Below are 14,919 nucleotides of genomic sequence, written 5' to 3' on the forward strand. Positions count from 1 at the left end.
AGCAGTGGCAGAGCCCACCAGCCCCATGGATGAGCAGGTGAGGGTTAGGTGAGCTGCAGCTCAGTGCTCAGCACACAGCGGGAGCCTGGCCGGGACTTGCCCGGGCACAGACCAGGGAGCTCAGCACCACATCCTCAGGCTTGCCACGGGAGATCCCCTCCCCACCCAGCAGAGGAGGAGGAAAAGTTCTCAGGCTCCCTTGTGCTCAGGGCTGGGGCTCCTGACCAGAGAAGCTCTGGTTGTGTTGTGTTTTGGTGGAGAGCTCACCCATGCCAGGACCAACAACCTTTGCCAAAGGTTTGTGTGTGCACTAAGGGTCCAGACACCGAGAGAAGCATCAGACATCCAAATCTTGCCAACCAGTTGTGGAGTGAGGCAAAAGGAAGGCAAAGGTAAGACAGTACCAGAACAATCTCCCTGCCCTGAGTGAAACCTGTCTCCTGAAAGAAGACATCTGCCTGCAAAATGCTTTGATGGGAGCCCTCCTGTAGCATGGTGTGAAGAGACACTACAGGCTTGGCCTGGAGAGGTTTGGTTTGGAGTTCAGTGGAGCTGATGGGAGTTTCCATAGTAGATTCAATGAGCCAGAAGCTCACCATGTTCTTGTTTAGCCTTTAGAAAGCCAAAAATTCAGGGGGATGCATGCCTTGCCTTCACCTTGGCCTCTCCCTGCTCCCACACCACCCACCTCACCATCAGGTTGTTGTCTCCTGTTGGAACTCTGGAGGCTGAGGATTTTAGGTTTTCTGTGCTGACAGGCACTGACCCTCAAGCAAACACTACATTTGACCTGAGGCCATGGAACAGGCTTCCAAAATTGAGTGATAGCACTGGGATTATGGGTGTGTGATTTGAATAGAAGTGTGTAATGTCACAGGGTGCAAAATTTAGGATTTAAGGTTTTAGTATATAGTAATATATAGAGAGCAAGACGGAAGATTTGGGGTGTTGGCTAAGTTCTTCTTTTACCTTCTTCTTCATGGGTTTTTGTGGTGTATTGTAATTGGGTGAAAAAATCTGCACTGTGGACCACGGGTATTTGGTTGTTGGGCTAAAAGTAAAAAAAATATTGGTGTCATCTCATTATTGGACAACTATTACTTAAAAGACCTTGGAAAGAGCCATTTTCTACCTTGTTAGCTAGAGCTTACAACTTGTGAGACTGTACTGTAGATAAGAATTAATAAACATCTGAGTTCAAACATAAAAACTGTATGTCCTAGGCATTTAATCCTGGCTCTAACAGGAAGAAAAGAAGGTAAAAACCCCACACTCTCCCACTGGTCCAAAACCACAGCCCACTTTCTTCCTTGCAGCACAGCTCCCTCCGCATCAGCCCGTGGTGAGCACATTCACAGAGCCTGCAGAAATTTGTTTCTCGTCTTGGGCTGCAAAGCCCCAGAACTGCTTAAAAGCAAATTAATAGCTTAATGTCAGGGAGGGAAACACATCCCCACCACTGCCTTCCCAGGCCCAAACCCACAGCACCTCATAAACAGCCCCACTGCAGGATCTGGCCATGCCCTCTGGCCCAGTGGGACCTGAGCCCCGTGGTCACGAAGGAGCCCTTTGTACCTCTGAAATGCTGTGAGCTTGTGAAATAAAGTTCCAACAGTCCCAAACTCCTTGGTGCCCCAGAAGCTGAGTGAGCAGAGGGGCTGGGAGAACTCCTGAGCACGTCTCAGTGGGCAGAAGGAGCACTATCTAATCAGATGTGGATGGAGAACAAATGAAAAACAGCTGCTTCTCACCAGATCTTCCCCCAACTGGGAAAAAAATTGCAAACACATACAAGAACAAGGCAAGAGGCATTGATGAGCTGTTATCTGAATTTATTGCCATCATCTGACCCACAGTGGGGTCTACATTTTTTTCCTCCTTTAATTTATAACCCAGTTTCTCATCATGTCATGACATCACCCAGGGAGTTAGATTTCATAAACACGCACACACATCTCACTGGAATCAGGATGAACCCCTGGGCCAGCCTGGGCTCCAGGCAGCATCACCCCAGCAGCACTCCCCAGGCACCCTCCCTTCCAAAAAATCACTTGGTGTGGCCATGACAGAGCCACCCACCTTTCAAGCTCTGCAGGCAGCTTGGGGGGATTTTTGTACCACTCCAGTCTAGGGCAGCATTCACCCTTGTGTCCTCTTGCTCCACCCTCACTGCACTTTCCTTCCAAGGGCGCCAGATAGCTCTGCACTCCAGGATGATCTATGCTGTTTTCTTTTGGCTGTACAACATCTCAAATCCTTCAGAGACTGGGTGGAACCAGAACTGCCTCCTCCATCACTCAGTCCAGGCTCAGGCAGGAGGAGCCAGTGGTCAGCACGTCCTGACCAATGCACTCCCTGGCCCGGCGTTGGTCCAAGAGCAGCACTGCCCCTGTGGATGGCTCAGGAGGAGCTCCTGGCTTTGCTAAACCCAGCATTGGAGTGGCAGAGCTGCCATTCATTTGTCTAAATTTTCTGATATTTGTCTGCCTGCAGTTTCCCTTGGTGAGAAATCAGGAACTGCCCCCTGTCAGGGCCAGAAGAGCACGGGGTTTAACTTCCCTCTGCTTTCAGAGGGGGCAAGACAAGCTGCAGCTCAGGGAGGGCACGTGCAGAGCACTGCCAGCATGGGCAGTTTAGCTCCAAACTGCTTTTTAAACCAGTTCAGCCAAAGCAGTGTGAGAGTGGATAGAAACCAGCCTTGAGCCCAGCAGCAATAATGCACCTACTGAATTCTGAGGATTCAGTAGGAATGGTTCAGGCTGCTTTACCAACAGCTCGGTAAAATCAATATAAATGAATGGAATGTGAAATGGGATGAAAATGAACTTCCCTATGATGTGCAGGCAGGGAGAGACACACAGCATCTCCCAGCTGGTTCCCCTTTCCCTCAACACACACATGTCTGGGCAGGGCTTGTCCTGTGGCTGGACACCAGCAGGGCCAGCTGGTGGCCCCAAACCAGTCAGCATCTTGCTGTTCCATCCTTTTCTGAGCACTCAGCCTAAAATCGACCCACCCAACTGCTCAGCTGCAGGTTGATGTTCTCATGAACCCCCAAACTCTGCAGCAGATTTGACCCAGGAGTTCTGGGATAATCTCCTGGAAGAGCAGGAGCAGCTTCCTCCAGCCCATTTGCTGGTTGGGATAATTCTTTCTTTGAGTGATGATCAAGAAGCTATTATGTCCTGAGAGGGCAGTGATTTGTTCTATAATGCTCATGGCACTGCTTCAGTGCTTGGCAATTCTGTCTTGTTATCACTGGTGGAGAATTTTACAGGCCACTGACAGACCTTCAAACGCAGCCATTGCTGTGTGGAAAATCCAATTTGCTTTGGAAGTCTCCTGACACAAGGCCTTGTCTTCATGGTCCCTTGGCAAACCATTTTCAGCCCATGCATTAGTTCATGACCCTGTGATTTAACGGACATCATTAAATTTTAGCAGAAGAATCCATCACTTTGAAGGAACCCCTAACAAGTGTGTGACCTAAAAGTGAGACCTAATATCCTGGCATCTTCACACAAAGGGCTCCTTTTCTCTTAACATTTGGCTTATCTCCACGCCACTCCCAGGTCAAGTTCAGCAGTGAGCCCTGGTCCTCAATGCACCATTGAGCTGCTCCAGGAAAAGAAAATCTCATCCAAGCAAAAAATGTAAATGTGCATTTCTTCGCAGCATCCCCCCACTGCCAAACAGATAACAAGTTTATGTAGGCACAGAAGAAAAAATCCCTATTTGAATAGTAATTGTTTGCTTATAAATTAACCCACAGAACTGCGCCACATGCCGTAAAACAATTTTACATTACATGGGCTTAAACGGTGGGGCTGGTATAATAAACTCTATGTTGAGTCACCAAATTCCTCGCATTCTTTGACTTCCCATTATGTCTCAAATGTCAGATATTTCACTGGGGTATCAAGCAGTAGCAAGGGCTGGGGGGTTGCGTGGGTTTTAATTGTAAAAGCAACATTCTCACAGAGAAGGACAGACGAGGTTCACAACCCCACTCTGCAGCTTGGGCACTCTGGAGGAGCTTCAAAGGCTCCTTGTCTCCCCACTGGGTTGTTTGGGGGTTTAAGGCCCCTCCAGTCTGCCTGAGGGTCTCAAAGCTTACAGCAACCCCAAGCCTGGGGCATGGAGCCTCTGCAGGCTGCTGCCTTCTCATGAAAAATGTGTGTGAGGGTGGGGCTGGGCATGGCTGCAGCCTGGGGAGGCTCCTGGCTTTGGGGAACCATCATTACTGCCTGCTACTCTCCCTTCCAACCATATTGTCAAAGGCTAAGTGAGGCTTTATCACTTTGAGATTGTTCAGTAAAAGCTAGACTTTATTTGCCATAAAACTTCAGTGTTTGAAGATTTTGAGATCTTGTGGTTTCTCCTCTTCCTTTGTATTCTGGTGCAGAGCAAGCCAGACCTTACTTAGAGAGCATTTATGCTTTTGGTTGGTCCTCTGTCTCCAGAGAGCACCAGTAAAGGTGGAAATGTGTCTTGGCTCCCTTCTCCATGGAGCCAAGACAAACCTGCAGCAAATTTTGATATAACCTTTCCCCAAAAATGCAAGCAATGCTCCAATTTTGTCCATGTCCTTAAGCATGGATGCTTCATGGAGGCATCTGGCAGAAGCTCAGGAAAAAAACCCAGGAGCCCAGAAATATCCTGTGATGTATCCAAAACATGTGAAGGTGCATGGATTAAGAGAAGAATTGCCCAGGGGTAATTAAAAAAACCTAAATTTCCCCTCCCTCAGCCTGGAACACAGGTTTGGCTGGTGTTTAACATTGATCCAGGGGTGAAGTGAAAAAATATTGGGGGGGTCAGGCTGGCATAATTCACTTTTCTCTTCCTCCTCTCTTATGCAAACAGAGTTGGGAGAAAGGGAAGGAGTTCCTGTCATTGCTCACCCCAATGGCAGGAGCATCCAGAGCTGAGCAAGCCCTGTGCCCCACTCTGATTTCAACAAGCCTAGAAAAAAAACACAAAAAAAGCACATGGATTTATCATCTATAGTCTCTTCCCAACTCTAACCAACAGAAAACATCTGTAGGGGGAAGGAACCGCTCATTTACTCTCTGAAATGTCAGTGAAACCCAAGAGAAAAGGAACCAAATGTAGCAAATACCCAGAGCTCCTCTAACCCCCTGCAATAGTCAAATATAGATAATTTTCACTGAATCCTTTTTGTGCTGACTCCAGGCATGGAAGAAAAAGATCACAAAGGAAAATCACCCCCAACCCTCCAGTCTTTCTCAAAAATTGGGAGCTGAGGCTAACTAACCCATAGAAGGAAAACACACAGCCAGAAGGGCAGGAGCTTTAAAAACTTAATCCCTTCAGACAAATGTGAAATACTTGTGTTTCAGCTGGAGCATGAATCAGAGATGACTCTCAGCAATCTCTGATTTAATAACAGCAAGGGCTGGGTATGAAGTGGATGCAGCTTTTCCCCCTCCCTCTACCTGCTGAATCCATCTCCAGCTTTTGAGGCTGATTTTGGGCTGGCCGTGGCACCATCAACTCAAACCTGAACAGCCTGCTCCCATCATCAACAGGGAGCCACAGGGTCAACTGGAAACCAGAGAAAATGTGTTCAGTCATTTCTGAAGGCACAGCAAACCCTGATGATATCACTTACTCGTGCAGACACTCAGTTTGCTGCCAGAGCGCCTGGTCCTGCTGCCTCGAAATGCTGTGGGGGAGCCCCTTGCACTTTATTAACCAAAATCACAGGTTTCTTTCTAGAAAACCCAGTGAAGATGATGTGCAGGAATGTGGATGCAAGCAGCACCACCTGACACCAAGCTCAGCCCCAGCACGGTGAGGCTCAGCCCTCCTCCATCCTCAGGGGGCATTCAGGAGGATGCTCCCACCCATCCCAGCAGAATCCCCCAGCCATCAGGGGTTTTGTGCTTGCAGGAACAGCCTCGTCCTCCAGCTGCCTCTCATCAAGGCTGGAGAGCTGCCCCCAGCCCCCTGAGCAGGGCTGGCCTCTCCCTCTGGGGGCAGCTGGAGCAGTGACCACGCACAGCAGTGACCACACAGTTGGGTGTGGAGAGAGGACACAGCCCCAGGAGCCCTGAGGAGCTTTGGGTGGCAGCCAGCAGGTCAAGGAGGTCAGGAAACCTCACACAAAGGTTGCATCCCAGTGGCCCTGAGTGGAGAAGCACCCAGCCCCACGGTCCTGAGCAGAACCAGCCTCCAGCAGAGCCCTCTGCCAGCCCTTCCCATGCAAAGGCAGGGGGGAAAGGGGTGGAACAGCACAGAGGGGATGAGGGACAAGGGCAGAGCCAGCAGCTGCCACAGGCAGTGTGATGCTCCAGTCTGCACCCAGCAAGGCCACCCGAGCAGCGAGGGGACAAGCAGAGGGGGCTGCCTGGCCTGCCCACCTTCCCCAGGGTGTTACTGACTGGGGGAGCAGCAAATAAAAACCACTCTAAAGCAAAGATGCTCTCTGCTCAAGCCAAGGAGCAGCACCTGAGGCCACCAGTGTGGCACCTGCCACCACAACCAGTTTGAGGCCACCAGTGTGGCACCTGCCACCACAGGCAGCTCCTGTCCTTCCATTGCACCTGGAGGTCTGAGCTGGGCTGAGCTCCCAGGGCACAGCCAGCACCACCACCCTCAGTGTCTTTAGCAGTAAATAAACAGGATAAACAGGGGGAAAGGGAGGCTCAGAGAGAGGAATAGATTGTCCCTGAGTCACTGGCCTCTAGAAATAGATTGCAGGTCTCCTCCTCCAGCCCTGCTCTGCTTTCCTGCCTGGGAATGCTGCTCTGTGGCTGCATCACCTTCTCCCAGCCTCCCCCCCTGCACAGCTTCACTCCCTCCTTCTCCTCAGCTCTGAAGTATCCAAGCAGCAAGCCCAGGGTTGGTGGTCCAGTAAGAAATGCAAGGAAGGAGGCAACCTCTCTCCTGGGACCAGACTAGGTGGCCTTTTTTAGTTCATCAGGAAATCAAGGGGGGAAAACAAAAATAAAAAGAGGAGAAAAATATCCGTGTCCAAAGCTTGTTTTTTCTCAGCAACTCCAATTGTTTCTGCTTGCTAATAAATCATGCAGGCCAGGGACAACTAATCTGCACAGCATTATTATTGTCTCAATACATTTGTTGAAAGAAAAATAACACTGCGGCTTTGCTGAAGCAGACAGGATCTGCTTTTCCAAAAGGTTTGTTGATATTAGCCCACAGTCTTGTTGGGCTCCATGTATACTCTGGCCTGAAAGAGCTTTGCTGCATTCCCATCTCTAAGATACAGAGAGCCACCAAACCTAAATATTACCCTGAGCAGCTGAGACCTCAAAAGGTCTCTCTTTGTTTGCTCCACACTCTGTTTCCCATTAACTCTTCAGCAGCATTTGAGTGCCTCAGACTTGCAGAACCCAGGGCTGAACTTGGCTCCAGGCTGAACTATCTCACATCCATCTAAACAACAGCGAATTTGCAACCTGCAGGATTTACTCCAGAGGATTTTCCACTGGATGTGAGCAGCACAAGCTCCAGGAGCCAGCTGGGGCCAGCCCAGGCTGTGTTTGGTGGACAAGCAGCACTTTGGCATGTGGTCATATCAGCAAGGGATTGCCATCAAACACCCCCTGGAAGTGATGAAGGAGCTGCAGGCTCTTCTCCCCTCCAGCCCAGTTCTCTGCAGCTCCTCATGCCTTGAAGTGGCTCCCTAGAACAGAGGCTAGACAAGGTTAAGAGATTCAAGTGGGTGTTTATTAAAGGCCTTTAATAGATGCACCTTCGGCAGTCAGAAGACTCCCAAAAAAGAGGCTACACCCAAGATGGACAATGCTCACCAGTTTTTCACACAATTATAAGTTTGGTCAATTTACATATCAGGGGTTAATTGACCAACTACAGCCTCAGGTAATAAAGTCACATTCCCCCAATTCACTTTTGTTTATACTTTTCAGGGCCTGAGGCTGCAGGGTGCCCTTGAGTTCCAGGCCCAGAGGAATTGTTCTGTCTGACCAAAATGTGAACACTTTACATGGAGTTCAGAGTTAGGCACTAATGCAGTACAGGATCTGAAAAATGTAAAGGCTGAAATCTTAAGGCATCATTCACAGCTAAAAAACATCAGCACACTGTATGGACAGACCATGTGTTTAAATCCCCAGTGTTTAAAGAGAGGCAGAGCAGGAGCCACCAGCACCCCTGTGCTTGTCCTTGGTGTCCCCAAGAGAAGCCAGAAGCTGGGCTGGGTGCAGACAGCAATGCCCTGGGCTCAGTGGTGTGCCCTTGTCTGTCCATGTGCTGTTGCTTATTTCTGAATGAGAATCAAACAGCCTGGAATTTTCTGCCTTTTTTTTTTTTTTTTTTTCCACAGCACATGGAAACCAGGAGAGTTCTCCAGCACAACCAGAAGGATCCAGCCAGGAAATATTAAGAGCAGCCTCAGCTTCCTCGGGGTCAAGGATGTACTCACCCCACCACAAAGTGTGTCCACAGTGTGGTGGGATGCACAGACCTTCTGAACCAGCCTGGAAGTGCTTTGGAATTGGGTTGCCTGACTCGAAAGAGTCTGATAAGCAAAAATGAAATGCCTGAGTTTTGCTCACCCATAGCCCAGCCTTGCCTGCTAAGGAGGGTCACACTGCCAAAGAAAACCCCAAAAAGCCTTGAGTGAGCAGACACAGGGAGCCCATGCAGGGCACATCAGCCCAGGGGAGTCTGTTCACACCCAGGGCAGAGAGACCCCAGCCTGGAGACCCCTCCAGGAAAGGAGGAAACACTGAGGCAAAAGAGCCAACAAGAGCCAGTGCTGCCCCAGCCAGAGGCACCCCTCAGCTCTGCACGTGTGGCACTCACTGACATCCCTGCAGCCACTGAACAGTGCCACAGCAGAAAAAATTTGTCCCCTGACACTCCCAAGTGTCAGGCATTCTGATACCTTTGTCTCTGAAGGAAATGATTATTTAATTTTGAATGCTAAGCTGAGACTCCATGGGGTTTGGGAGCTGAGCAACAAACACGGAGGGGTTTTTCCACCCAGCTTCACTTCTGCTGCCTCTGCAGCAGTTCCCCATAGCCAGGCTGCTCACACTGGGCTTGCTTCACATCGTCACCCATTCCCTGCTCCGAGGGGGCCCTGCAGCACAAAGGAGGAAGGAAAGGGCATGTGGTGTCACAAGGGAGATAAGGCAGGCAGCAAAAACCACTCTGCAAAGGTGGGCAGACACAGCTGGCCTGACTCGGGGCTGAGCCCATCCCTTCTGAAGGGCTTCAGAAACAGGGGAAAAGCTAAGTGAAATAAAAGCCAAGGTTTAAAGATTTGGCTACTTCTAAAGATTTTTTAAGCATGAGCAATAGATTTACTAGATCCTCTGAGCCTCAGGAGGCAGTCCTGCAATGTTTGCACCCATGGCATAAGGAGGCATTTCATTTGCAGCCATGGGTCAGTAACACTTGAACAGACAAGCCCAGACAGGAGCAAATCTCTACAGACCCTGGCACCCACTGGCTGAAATCAGCTCCAGTCTTCCTTGCTCAAAATCCACTATTCATCCCCAACTCTCCAGTATCCACCAGCATTCAGACTGGGATGTCCTGTGAAACCCCAAAGCACTGACTAAAATCCAGATTTAAACATCCTCTGTGGGGTTGGAGAAAACTTGCAGGGTAGCAACATTTGTGGGGGATTTTGAAAACATTGTTTTTCCACCCTGGGAAAGACAAGAAAGTCTTTTTGCATTTGAGACACAGAAGGATTTGGGGCAGGTAGGATTTCTCTGGAATAAACAGATTAAGAACAACCCAAGGAAGGGTGGTAACACTGCACAGTCAGAAGGAAAAAGCCCAAGGGCAAGGCAAGCTTGGCTTAGCTGCTCCACACAACTATCACAAGGCTTGAGCTGCAGCCACTGGTTATCAGCAGTGCAATGATTTTGTGTCCATGCTGAAATCTGCTCCTGGGATGGGTCCATGCCTGAATTTCCTCCTCCCTTCAGCCCAGGATGCCCAGGCAAGCTGTGCTACCAGCACCCTGTCCAGCCCCTCCAGCTCTCCAAGAGCAGCCACCATCCACACCACAATGAGAGATGTGTTTGTTTGTGTCTCTCTCAAGTCCCCGTTTGTCCTCTCTGAAAACCACGGAGTGATTCAGCCCCAGGGCAGGCTCCAGCCTGGCGACAGCTCCAGAGCTGAGTGGGGGGAGCCCGAGACCTTCCCCATGACACTCCCTTTAAAAACACAGCTCTGGGCTGAGGTACTGAGCTGATTTTTTTTTTTAATTATTATTATTATTATTATTATTTCCTCTCCAGGCAAATATAGGCTCTGCACAAACCAGTCTGACTCCAGCTCAGCCTGACTCTTCCCAAAGGAACCGGAGGAACCAGTTGGTGATGGGGCAACCCCTCCACAGGTGCCTCGGTGGGCACCTGTCCCAGCCCCCACACCCACAGGGATGGCAGTGACATCCACACTGCCTCACCCACCTTCATCATCTCTGCCCTTTTTATAAGGAATTCCATCGGGTTTCCGTGCAGTCAACAATGCCCTCACCTCTGTATGTGGCAGCAGGGCTCTCCTTCCAGCTTGGCCCAAAGCCCCTCTCCCTCTGCTCATTTCAGGTGGGATAAACATGTTTGTCACAGGAGCAGTCAGGACCAAGCAGGATTTGTCCTCATGGCTCCACTTTCACATATGGAGAGGAGCTTACAGGCTGCTGGAAGCATCAGGAAAGAGCCACCTCCCTTTCAGGACAACATGGAATTGGGAGTAAAGCTGCTGGGCTCAGGACCCCTCTGGCTGCAGGCTCAGAGCTCAATCCTCATTACTTGCACAAGATGTTCCTCACGTCCCAGCTCAGCACCTAAAACTGGCCAGTGTCTGCAGAGGGCAGAGCCGGGTCTCTGTGTCCCTGAGACAACCTCCATGGCGTGTTTTCCACCCCAGAAACTCAGCCTCCCCCAGCCTCCAGCACAGCAGGGAGAATGTTCTGACACAAGCATGAGTAATGCCATGAACTAACACCCCAGTGAGGCCAAAGGAAGAACCCCCTGCCCCAATGCAGCCCTGCAGTGGGGGGACGCAGCAGCAGGAGCAGCATTGCTGCAGCACACCTTCACCCCAGGAATGAGCCCAGCACGTGCTCCCCAGCAGGAGTACAAAACACACCCAGAAGCAATCCTGGAGCTCTTACTGAACTTCTTGGCTCTTGCCCCAAAACAGTCAAGGCGTGACTCTCCCCAAACCGAGTAATGCTGACTCCTGCTGCACTGCTGCGGCCCCGGAGCCCCAGGAGATGCCTCTGGTTTCCAGAGAAGCCAGGAAAAGCAGCTGAGTCAGCACCAGCCCTGGGGAGAAAGCCCTGAGTCAGCTCTGCTTCCAGCACAAGTGGACACTCCTCTCCCCTCCCCTGCCCTCCCAGCAGTGCTCCAGCCCCATCCGTGCCCTGGCAGCCCCACGCCAGCTGCACACACAGCACAGCAGCGGGGCTTGGCAGGCTGCAGAGCTCAAACACGGGGGCAGCTACTGCTCAGGGCCCGTCAAACCCCTGCAAAAACCTTCTGGAAAACCTCACAGCAGCGCAGAGCGAGGCTACCAGGAGAGCTGTGGGATGGTGTGAGGTTTTTATCTCCTTTTCTTCGTTAGAGCCGGGATGCACGGGAGTCACAGTTTTGTGTTTGGACTTGGTTGTTTGTTAATTCTTATCTGTAGTACAGTCTCATGAGTTGTGAGCTCTAACAAGGTAGAAAGTGGGTGCTTCTAACTCTTTCCAAGGTCTTCTTAAGCATAAACTATCCAATAACAAGATGACACCTATATTATTTATACTTTTAACCCAATAATGACCACTTAAGGTCTGCAATGAGGACCTTTTCCACCCAATTGGAAAAAAACATCCAAAACGGTGAAGAAGAAGGTGAAGAAGAAGGACTTAGACAACACCCCAAATCCTTCATCTTGCCCCACATATATTACTGTATACTAAAACTTTAAGCTGTAAGTTTTTCACCATGTGACATCACACACTTCTATTCAAACTACACCTCCACAACCCCAGTGCTATCACTCAATTTTGGAAGCCTGTTCCATGCCCTAAGGTCAAATGTGGTGCTTGCTAGAGGGTCAATGCCTGTCAGCACAGAAAGCCTGAAATTCTGTTTCCAGAATTCCACCAGGGTGGGTTATAGAGCCTCTGTGTCCTGCAGCAGTTCAGCTCCACACGTTTCATCTGGGGAAAGGAGGAAAGTGGGGGCCCCAGCTGAAGCCCTGGAGAACCACTGAGCAAGGACACAAGGCAGAAATCCACATCTCCTGCTCAGCCTTGGCTAGAGACTTCCAAATGCTGACTGGGGCAAAATCGAGGCATTTGGGTGATTTTGAGATAGGTGGGTGTGACAAAAATGAACTTCACAGGGCTGGGGTTTTTTCACTGTCAACAGGCAACTTGGTTTTGGTAAGGGAGGAGGAAAGGGAGAGGAGGAGGAGGAAGTGAGTGCTCGCAGTTATTCATTGGGTACCCTCAATGCCTCTCAGTGAGGCTCTGAGGTCAAGACTGATGGTGAAGGAGAAAAGATTATCTGGAAGAGACTCCTTTCTCCACCATCCCAGGGTAAGGCCAGTTGGTCCTCACTAAAAGGAGGTTCAAAGTCAGCTGAAGGGGGCTGCCCCTGAAGCAGAAAGGGGAATCACTCCTGTCAAGCTGGAAAAGAGAACCTTGATTCTTCTCCCTCCCCAGCAGCCCCACTCCTCCAGGCCTGGATCTTGCTCCTGTCAAGACATTTCTTTGCTTTGGCTCTGTATTACTTCTGACCACTCTCAGAGACTTACACATAGCTCCCTCCTGATGTTTTTCTGGTTTACTTCTCAACCAATTTGGTTTTCAATTTGCTGTCTCCTAGAACAGCTGGTCCCAATATTCCTAACCTTATTTAGCACTTAACCAGCACCTCTGACACTCATCCCCAAGAGACTTTTCCAGTTCCAGAAATAAGTATTGTCTAATTAAGCAATCAGGAGAGCTCCTATGTGCCTCGGAGGTGTTGCACCACATCAGCTGGTCAGGCTTGGAGCCCTTACAAGCCCCACCACCCTTCAAAGGCCAGGTTTGCAGGAGACACCTGCTGCATTGCACCACGGCTGTCCCTGGCTGCCCAGCTCCTCCCGGGGCGTGCACGCTCCTGGACGCCCAGAGGAGCCTGATGCAAGAGCCAGAGCACGTCTCCTGCCTCCTGCCAGGGTGACTCACCTCCAGTCCCAGCCTTCCCAGCCTTCAGAGTGTGCTGAAAAAATCACTGGTGTTCAAGGTGCAAACTTTATTTAGCTTCGATGCAGCCAAAGCGTCCTCCCCCAGAGCCCGTGTGTGTCCTTGGGTGAGGAACAGTTCCACACAGGACCAGGCCACAGAATGCCCCAGCACAAGGAGAAATCAGGGCAGCCCCCTCCTCCAGAAAATGTTGAGCCACGCTGATGGCAAGTCCTTCTATCAGGAGAGGAGAGCAGCAGCAGGCTGGAGATAAAGCAACACCTGATGCTTCCCAGAAGGAAAACTGGGATCACCCATGGGAGTGAGACAGCAGGGCTGGGAGAAGGTGGCAACACCAGCAAAGAGTTTGATGAAAGGTATCTAAGGCAGCTCTGATCTTACAGAGGGTGGGCTGGGACCTCACTGGGGACAAACTGTGACAATCACACCTCCCTGCAGTGTGGCTGTGTCTCACGTGCAAGAAGCAAAGTGTATCAGCATAGAGGGGGGGAAATGTCCTGTTCCTCCTGAATGGGAAGCAAACAGGTGATTTAACCCTGTTCCTCTGGCCTGGCTGCCAGCAAGCCAAGCACAGTGACCCTGCTTCCCTCCGTGCAGGCACTGTTTGGTGTTTGGAGAAGAGATGACCCTGTCTCCCCCAGGGTGAAGAAGGAAAAGTTTCCCCCCAGTCAAACAGCATCAGATAAACCTCAAACAGACCCTGGAGACACCCACACGAGTTTCCCAACACACCTATTTGTCATGGCTCGTACCTGGAAGGTGATTTAGTTCACCAATGGGCTCATGGAAAGTCAGAGAAATCGAGGGTTACCATGGAAATTGTTTTCACCAACAAACCACACACTTGCCAGAGTTCAGACACAAGAACACAGCACAGGCCTTGTGCCTATTTATGGGCAGCGTTGCCCAACTGGAGGGGGCTCTTACAGAGGCAATTCAAGTTCATTAGTTCTGCTTCCTAAGGAACAGATAAGTCAGCCTGCTGCTTTTAAGAGGAACTCAATTATGCTACTTAGGTTCAAGTAGAGGAAGCCCTTCATCTTCAGAGAGCTGCAGTGGTAAGAAGGGCAATGCTTTGCAAGCACCTGCTCCACCTCTGTCCTGAGTCACCTTCAGCCAAGGTCTTTCATTAAGTGGCAACCAGCATGTCCTCACATGATACTGCATCAATGTGGCATTTGCATCTCATTATAGAGTCAGCACATGTGAGTAAAGTCATTTTTAATCCATCCTTCCCATCCCTGACTCCTCTGCCAGACAAGTCAATCTCTAATCATCTTTCAAAGACCTAGGGGTGAATATTTGGGAACTGAATTTTAGGGCAGTCAGTGAAATCCCTGAGTTAACTTCCCTCTGTACAAAGCACAGGGTGCAAAGGGTATTAAAAAAAAAAAAAAGTCTACAAACAACTTAAACTGCCATAAGAATTGAACTGCAGCCAAAGGTGGAGCTCCAGGGCCAAAGCCTCCTCAACTGTTTGTATTTTGCTTGTACTGTCCTTATAAAATACTGGCTGAACATTTAATTCAGGCTCTTCTCCCTGCTCCTGCAACCTTGCAGAGGAAGATGAGAGTGGGCAGGTTGGAGACAATTCCAGGAACATGTTGTTCTTCTCTTCTCATCCTGCCAGCAGTCACTCTGTGCTGGAAACAGCTCATGAAACACAACAGGAGAGGAGAGGTGAGGTACAGGGCTTCTGA

Source organism: Prinia subflava, chromosome 12 (assembly GCF_021018805.1).
Source record: "Prinia subflava isolate CZ2003 ecotype Zambia chromosome 12, Cam_Psub_1.2, whole genome shotgun sequence".
NCBI lineage: Eukaryota > Metazoa > Chordata > Aves > Passeriformes > Cisticolidae > Prinia > Prinia subflava.